The sequence below is a fragment of the Tachypleus tridentatus genome, chromosome 1 (genome assembly GCF_004210375.1).
Source record: "Tachypleus tridentatus isolate NWPU-2018 chromosome 1, ASM421037v1, whole genome shotgun sequence".
NCBI classification, from domain to species: Eukaryota; Metazoa; Arthropoda; class Merostomata; order Xiphosura; family Limulidae; genus Tachypleus; species Tachypleus tridentatus.
Genome location: NC_134825.1, coordinates 8,691,830 through 8,700,677, shown reverse-complemented (window position 1 = coordinate 8,700,677; position 8,848 = coordinate 8,691,830). Strand labels below are relative to the sequence as shown.

The 8,848-nt window shown below is 34.2% G+C and overlaps 1 protein-coding gene across 1 annotated transcript in view; it reads left to right on the top strand.

Moving 5' to 3' along the window:
* Positions 1–5,542: 5,542 nt before the first annotated feature.
* The window catches only part of LOC143238932 (dnaJ homolog subfamily C member 7-like), a 60,619-nt gene continuing 57,313 nt past the window's right edge, over positions 5,543–8,848 (top strand). The window contains exon 1 of the mRNA XM_076479692.1: positions 5,543–5,665. The gene's annotated coding sequence lies outside the window, so the exon portion shown is untranslated. The remainder of the gene's footprint in view (positions 5,666–8,848) is intronic.

The following is an 8,848-nucleotide window of genomic DNA, read 5'->3' as shown; positions in this document are numbered from 1 at the left end:
AGTGAGGTGAATCTGGAAACATATGTGTAATATAAAATAACCTTTATCGCAAGTCATTGATTTATTCGGCCTTATTTTTCACAGTGCTTCATCAAACTTCAATGAATTGAAGATAATATAAAATTAAGACTTGTTCGGTTGATATTTCTAATCTCTCTTGATGGTCCAGTGACAGTCATTGCCAGAGTTTACCACTAAACTTCAGTTTAATAAGTATAATAATAATTTAATTACCAGTATAGAATCAGAGAATGAAGATAATTTAGATCGATCACACCATACAAATAAAATTTTTCCATTTGATGTAAGCTATAAGGAAGAACTGAAAAGGCTTCAACAACCTTTGTTTTTTAAGTCCCGACCAGTAACACGGAATAATGTGTATAGTTGGTTAGTTCTTGATTTCTTAGATCTGTGATAATAAAGTAACTGGATGGGTGTTGTATTGTATTGAAGTTAGCGCAAAACTACACAATGGGCTATCTGTGCTCTGCCCACCACGAGTATCGAAACCCGGTTTTTAGCGTTGTAAGTCCTCAGACATACCGCTGAGCCACTGGGGACAACTGGATGGGTATTGGTTGAAAGTACGTTGAAAACCTCAACTTTTCAATCCATCGGCTTGACTTCATGGGCTGAGGTGTATTCTAAGGTATCTCAAATTCTGCAGAGCTACGAGAACTTAGTATTGTGTATTATACAATGCTCACTGGAGCTTACATTGACCTTTGTGATAAAAAAACACTGAATCTTATTGAAGAGAGATGTTAGCTCTCTCTAACAACACTGAAACACAGTATTGGCAGTCAACATTTTATTCTTGATGAAAGAACTTTTTGTTCAAATTTTTTTAATTTGTCTGAAGTTTTCCAACAAATGTTTATTTTGTGTAGCCAGAAATAAGTACTGTTGAGATTGATGACTACTAGATAGCACCACCATCGCTACCTGCAGATTATTTTAATGTTACCGAGGTTGGATGCATGCGTTTGGGTTGGTAGAAGAGCGAACAACGGACCTTCTTGTTTGTTTCAACAAATGGGTTTCTCGACATCACTGGTTTGTTTGTTTGTTTTGGAATTTCGCACAAAACTACTCGAGGGCTATCTGTGCTAGCCGACTCTAATTTAGCAGTGTAAGGCTAGAGGGAAGGCAGCTAGTCATCACCACTCACCGCCAACGCTTGGGCTACTTTTTACCAACAAATAGTGGGATTGACTCTCACACTATAATGCCCCCACGCCTGGGAGGTCGAGCATGTTTGGCGCGACTCGGGCGCGAACTCGCGACCCTCAGATTACGAAGCGCACGCCTTAACCGCTAGGCCATTCCAGGCCCTACATGCGGTGGTCGAAGGTAAACTGTAAAAACTATGATATTAAAGTTTGTTTTGAATTTTGCGTAAAGGTACACGAGGACTATCTGCACTAGGCGTCTATAATTTAGCAGTGTAAGACTAGAGGGAAGGCAGCTAGTCATCACCACTCACCGCCAACGCTTGGGCTACTTTTTACCAACAAATAGTGGGATTGACTCTCACACTATAATGTCCTCACGGCTAAAAGGTCGAGCATCTTTGGTGTGACCGGGATTCAAGCCCCCGACCCTCAGATTACAAGTGGAACATTTAACTCACCTGGCGATGCCAGGTAATACTGGAGTATCTCATAGATTATAAACACAACTTGCATGTAAGTCAGTGAATGTATAAACACATACGAGTGTTTGGTGAGGCGTGAGTTTCGGAAGCGTTGCATCCAGTAATTTATAAATGTTTTAAACAAAGTTTAATGAAGTTGAAGTAACCACACACATAGAAAACAGTAATAAAAGATAATATAGAAAGATAAAGAATCTAAGGAAACGAAAGAATTTGAACTTGGTGTTGAAGATTTATGAACGGGAGATTAATTGTGATTGAACGACCTAGTATGAAGGGCATTATTTGAAAATACAATGTACCTGTAATTTTTATTATTGATAGGAGAATGTTCTGTTTTCAACTTTGAACCGTTTCACAGGTTTGTGAATCTTTCATCCAAAAGGACATTGAAAATCATGACTCATGCTATGGTAGGAAAAGAAAACACACTTCGATTGATGTTTTGGGTACGTAGTTGGATCTATGGTTCTAATTTGCTGTTTCAATAGGTATATTCTAAGTTGTGTCAAACTGAAATACCCGTGAGTTGTTTGAAGTGTCTTTATAGCATGAACTTTACAAACAGTGGCTTCAATTTTCTGACAATTACATACACGTGGCAAGTCAAGTGCTTTATTTGGTTTTTATAGAATGTCTTCAATCGGGCAGGTTGAGATATTTTTAATAAACAGGTAGTTCAATATAATAATTTTGTTCCATTACAAAGTACAGTTTTGAGGCATGAAAATGGCTGTAAGTCTAATAAGGAGAGGCAGAAAGATTTGTTAACGGCTGAAGTCTTGAATTTCGTGCCATAACTATTACATAACTTGTATATGGAAGAAAACCTCTGAGGTAAGATAATAGAAATGTTAATTTTCTTGTCCTGTTATTATGCATAAAGCTACACAAGGGACTATCCATGCTCTGTATGAAAACCTGATTTCTAGCACTACAAGTCCACAGACACACCAATGCGCCACCATCATCCAATTCTAATTATCTCGGGTCCGAAAGAACAGTGGATTTAAGTGCGCATTGAAGAAGATGTGATAATTCTCCTCATGTGCTATCAGAATTCTATGTTGCTCCTACAGACACAGTCTTGTGCATTGTTACCATCTGCTGAGGTGGTAGAACAAGTGAATGAAACAAACTGTTTTCTCTCTGTAAAGAAGGCTGTTCTTAGTTAAAATTAATCTGTCAGAGTTTGATTGTTGCACCACAGCCAGTCAGTTGGAATAGCCATCAATATGGTATCAGAGGCAAGAATGGCACAAACTAACTTAGCAGTTTGTGTTATGTACATTGCATCGCATCTAGGAATGAGCGCACAACTTACAGAACATTTATAGTTAATTAAGGACTGTGCACCCCTCACAGAGACGTAAATGCAAGGAATTTGCTAATGTGTTTGTGGGACGTAATGGCTGATTGGTTTGAAAAACAATCAAACGATCCAAACAGACATGGATTACGTACATCTCATAAAATCACCATTACATCGGTTTTCTTTGAACATCGTTGGTATAATAAGTGCTGAAAGATGTTAAAGGATGAACTAATACTACCTATAAGGAATACACGGTTAATTTCACTTTTTTATTGTTATAAAAGAAGGCAGGTAGATTAAGGTTCTGTGTAGACTTCAAACGGATGAATGTTTATCCTGTATGATGCATAGATGAATGTCTGATTGTATTGAAAGGCAAGTTTGTTAAATACACTGGATATGGCTTCTAGGTTTTCGAAAGTTGAAGTGAACAACAAAACTAGGCTTAAGACTACTCAAAGACTGTATTAATATCGCATCATTCCATTTATTCTGTGTGAAGTGCGTGTCATTTTCGAGAAGTAATGGAGCTTACAATCAAAGAACTGCATAGGAAGAGATGCCTCTTCATAAATCTCTTCAGCTACATTTTGCAAACTGTACCTATGAACCTGAGAGTAATATTCTAGTCTATTAAGGACGCGTGCTTGAAATCCAAACCAGGAAAGTGCACATTAAAGTGCAGTTGTTTTTAGTTGGAAGAATTTCCATTCATTCTTCAAAAATCACAGCAGTCAACGCTAGCTCAATGAGTAACATGAAACACCATGACATATGCAACACTGGATTCTGGTATGCAACATTTTAACATTTTTTCTCGATTTATGGGGATAAAAAAGGAATTTCCTTTGTTTTTACTCCATGTGGATGTTCTGGTACACAGCATTGTTCTTATGTCTGTCCTGTACAGTTATCTCAAAGACTTGTTTCAATCTTTGTGGCAAGTCTGGTTGAAAATGATAAGGATAACAAAACTTTAAATAAACGTAACTATAATTTAATCAAAACTAAAACACAAAGAAAGTGAAAGAATAACAAACAAAACCACTGTGCGTATTTAAAAGAAGATTGCATGTTATTCAGTATTGGTGAAAGTTGTTTTATCTGGAGAGTTTCTTTAATTAGTAATTTCAGATCAATGTTGGCCTTGCAAAGGATATTGAAATTTCATAAATTGAGTTTGTGTCCCATTTTCTCACTATGATTCTAATAAAATTAGTTCCCCGACAGAACACAAGTAAGTTTATGAACTTACTACGCTAAAAACCGAGTTTTGATTGCCTGCGGTGAACACAGTCGCTCTTTTAGCTGTGGGAGCGTTATAATGTGACGGTCAACTCCACTACAAGTTGGTAAAAGAGTAGCCCAAGAGTTGGCGGCGGGTGGTGATGACTAGCTGCCTTTCCTCTAGTTTTACACTGCTAAATTAGGGACGGCTAGCGCAGATAGCCTTCGTGTAGCTTTGCGCGAAATTCAAAAACAAACAAACACAGCAGATAGCCCAATGTGGATATACCATATAAAAAACAAACAATATATAATAAAATTGAATTTTTAAACGTTACACTTGAGACGTAAACAACCATTTTATGTTAATAAAAGAAATTTCTTCTTTAGCTAAAGACATAAATAAGAAATGCACAAATATAAAACAATAAATAGATAGAAGTTTAGTTGAGTTCAGGGACAATTGAACAACCCGGTTGCACTTATTTTAAAGCTACTCGAGAGCAGCCGTCCGTAAGTTATCAGTGTAAGACAAGAGGGAAGGCAGCTAGTCATCACCACCCACCACCAACTCGGGATACTCTTTTACCAACGAAAAGTTGAATTGACCGTCACATTTTACCGCCTCCACAGCTGTAAGGTGAGTATTTTGGTGTGATGGGATATCGAACCCGAGACTCTCGAATTACGAGAAACAATATGAAACAATAATAAGAGGTTTGAAGAGAAACAATGTTGTTTGGTAGTTTACAGATTTCATATTACTGCCAGTAAACAGCAAAGTACATTGTCTTATACCTGGAATGATAATACGTTTGCCAATTTGTAAGGAACTAACTGTGTTCGATACAAAATTAGTTCTGTTTATGAGAGGTCAATACCACGCTGAAAAATAATAAGAAAGATTAGACTCGTTCCTTCCGCAGCCTGTACCCTAACGTGGCTCCTTCTTCTAACTTAGTTTTGTTAATTGTTGTTACTACATATACCGTGTTTCTCCGATAATAAGACTTACCCATAAAATAAGACCTAGTGTGATTTTTGGGGATAGTTTTAATATAAGCCCTACCCTTAAAATAAGCCCTAGTTAAGAGTGGCAGGAAGAGGAAAGAAATAAAAAAAAATATTTTATTAATTAGTTTAATAGTTAGTTAATTAGTTTGTTTAAGTATTAATCAGTTAGTTTAATAGTTTAATAATAGTTTATTTTAAATAGTTAGTTTAATAGTTTTACTTTGTAACTTCATTTTTTTTAATATATCAAAATAAGACATCCCCTGAAAATAAGCCCTAGTGTCATATTTTGGAGTGAAAATTAATATAAGCCCTGTCTTATTTTCGGAGAAACACGGTATTACTTGCTGGTGTCAATATTTGTATGGCAGGCGTGGAATACAAATACAGCTGTTCCTGATATTCCTGTATCAAAGATATCAAGGGTGCACTCTTTTTAGTCCAAATGGGTAACGTTTTAATATTAATTAGTAATTTCTTTGCAAAGAAATCAGTATATCTGATTTTCTCAGGAGTTAAAGAAATTTAAATCACTTAACTAAATACATTTGTCAGGGTCGGTTAAAACATGATCAGATAGGTTCTCAGTAAACGTGGTTATGGGGTACTTGTTTTAGTTTGTGCAGATTTTTCAAATTGGTCGAATACCAGTTTTTTTTGTGATGTAAAACTGTAATGTTTATTTAGTGTATTTATTCTTCTTATAAACCATAACATTTTTGTGTCTTGAAATAGTCACATGCCTCTAAGCTTCCGTAACATTAGGGTGCTTTGTTTGTGCTTCGAACAGTATGTGTTTTATCTCAGAAAGTTAGCACCTCCATTTCAAACATAATACGTAAGGATCAGCTGTAGTCTTGGTTACGCAGACTCTAACAACTCTCTGCGGTCAACTCTTGGGCTATTCGTTTACCAACGAAAAGTAGGATCGACAATAACATTATAACGCTCCTACAACTGAAAAAAAAACGAGTTTGATGGAGATTTGAACCCACAACCCTTAGACTATGAGTTAAGCGCCCTATCAACGAGGCCGTGACAAGGTTTATCTTACTGAGAAGTGTTTCATTGTACCTGAATACAAACTCCACATTTTAATAATATCTTTATAGCAGTCGTATTTTTTGTTGCTGTTTAGGCACAGAGCTACACAATAAGCTATCTATGCTCTGCCCACTACGAGTATCGAAACCTGATTTCTAGCGTTGTAAGTACATAGAAATACCGCTGTGCCACTGAGGAGCAGCAATTGTATAATGTGAAGTAGATATATAAATCAAATACTTATAACTATTGTATAATGTGAAGTAGATATATAAATCAAATACTTATAATTATTGTATAATGTGAAGTAGATATATAAATCAAATACTTATAATTATTGTACAATGTGAAGTAGATATATAAATCAAATACTTATAATTATTGTATAATGTGAAGTAGATATATAAAGCAAATACTTATAATTATTGTATAATGTGAAGTAGATATATAAATCAAATACTTATAATTATTGTATAATGTGAAGTAGATATATAAATCAAATACTTATAATTATTGTATAATGTGAAGTAGACATATAAATCAAATACTTATAATTATTGTATAATGTGAAGTAGATATATAAATCAAATACTTATAATTATTGTATAATATGAAGTAGATATATAAATCAAATAATTATAATTATTGTACAATGTGAAGTAGATATATAAAGCAAATACTTATAATTATTGTATAATGTGAAGTAGATATATAAATCAAATACTTATAATTATTGTATAATGTGAAGTAGATATATAAATCAAATACTTATAATTATTGTATAATGTGAAGTAGACATATAAATCAAATACTTATAATTATTGTATAATGTGAAGTAGATATATAAATCAAATACTTATAATTATTGTATAATATGAAGTAGATATATAAATCAAATAATTATAATTATTGTACAATGTGAAGTAGATATATAAATCAAATACTTATAATTATTGTATAATGTGAAGTAGATATATAAAGCAAATACTTATAATTATTGTATAATGTGAAGTAGATATATAAATCAAATACTTATAATTATTGTATAATGTGAAGTAGACATATAAATCAAATACTTATAATTATTGTATGATGTGAAGTAGATATATAAAGCAAATACTTATAATTATTGTATAATGTGAAGTAGATATATAAATCAAATACTTATAATTATTGTATAATGTGAAGTAGATATATAAATCAAATACTTATAATTATTGTATAATGTGAAGTAGATATATAAATCAAATACTTATAATTATTGTATAATGTGAAGTAGATATATAAATCAAATACTTATAATTATTGTATAATTGTTTGAGATCTTTCAGTTAGATTTTTACTTTTTTCTGTCATGTATTCTCACACACTTCGTCCAAGGGCACTTCAGGTAACGGACATTTGGGCCCTGCATAGCCAATGGGTTAAGGCGCCTAATTCGTAATCCGATGGTCGCGGGTTTGAATCCCCGTCGCACAAAACATGCTCACCCTTTCAGTCGTGGAGGGTGTTATAATGTAACGATTACTCCCACTATTCGTTGGTAAAAGAGTAGCCCAAGAGTTGGCGGTGGGTGGGACGGCCAGCGTAGATAGTCCTTGTGTAGCTTTACGCGAAATTCCAAACAAACCAACAACTTTAGTAAATAATTTTACATAAAGCAGAATACGTGAAATTAGTATCCAACGAGGTCACTATGGATTTAATAACAAAATAAGGAAAAGGGACATTATATAACATTGTTATTTATACAACTTTTGCTTCTTCAGAGAGTATATACAGAAATCACATAAACCTGTGTAGCATGTTATATAGTCAAAAGTCACAGAATATCTACCCAAATATACGTTGCTTTATTTGTATTTCGCGCGTGCACTGGTTGAGTTGTTGTCTACAATGAATAAAAGTGTTATAAGTGAAATGTTCGCTTCTTTTCGCCCTGATCAAGATTTGCTAAGTTTGGTTGAGTTTATTTTTATGCTCAAAATTTATTACAAATTTAATATTCAATTTAGATGTATTAACGTAAAGTATACATATGTAATCCATACAAGGAACTAGAAACTTTATAGTAATAAAACACTGATGTCCGTGTTGCTCTCTCTGGTGTCTACAGTGCCAACGGAAAGAAACACTTACTATCGACGTTTTGGTCTAGAGACGTGTGATGTTGGGGAAACTTGTCGTCTTATAAGGAACTGATTATAAAATTATTCCATCACGTGATTTGTTCAGATTCCTTTTCTGTAGTACATTGATTACTACACGTGCTATAAGACAGTTGCTATGGTATGTTTTTAAAGGGAACTTAAAACGTCTTTTTCAAGATGGCGGTCACCTGTGAAATCTTAATAACTATTACGTTTGAAGTCTCTTTAAACGTGCCTTCAATGTATGCGTATGTATCTCAAGACACGAGTATGTGAAATGTTATTGTCAGTTTGGAATCTTTTTGTAGTTCTTGACGTTTCATGTGATGATGTATGATAATTCTGCTCAATACCGGATGCAATGATTTTCCGCATCCTTCCTTCTTAAACCGACCCGGTAAGGCCAGGTGGTTAGGATGCTCGACTCGTAATCCAAGA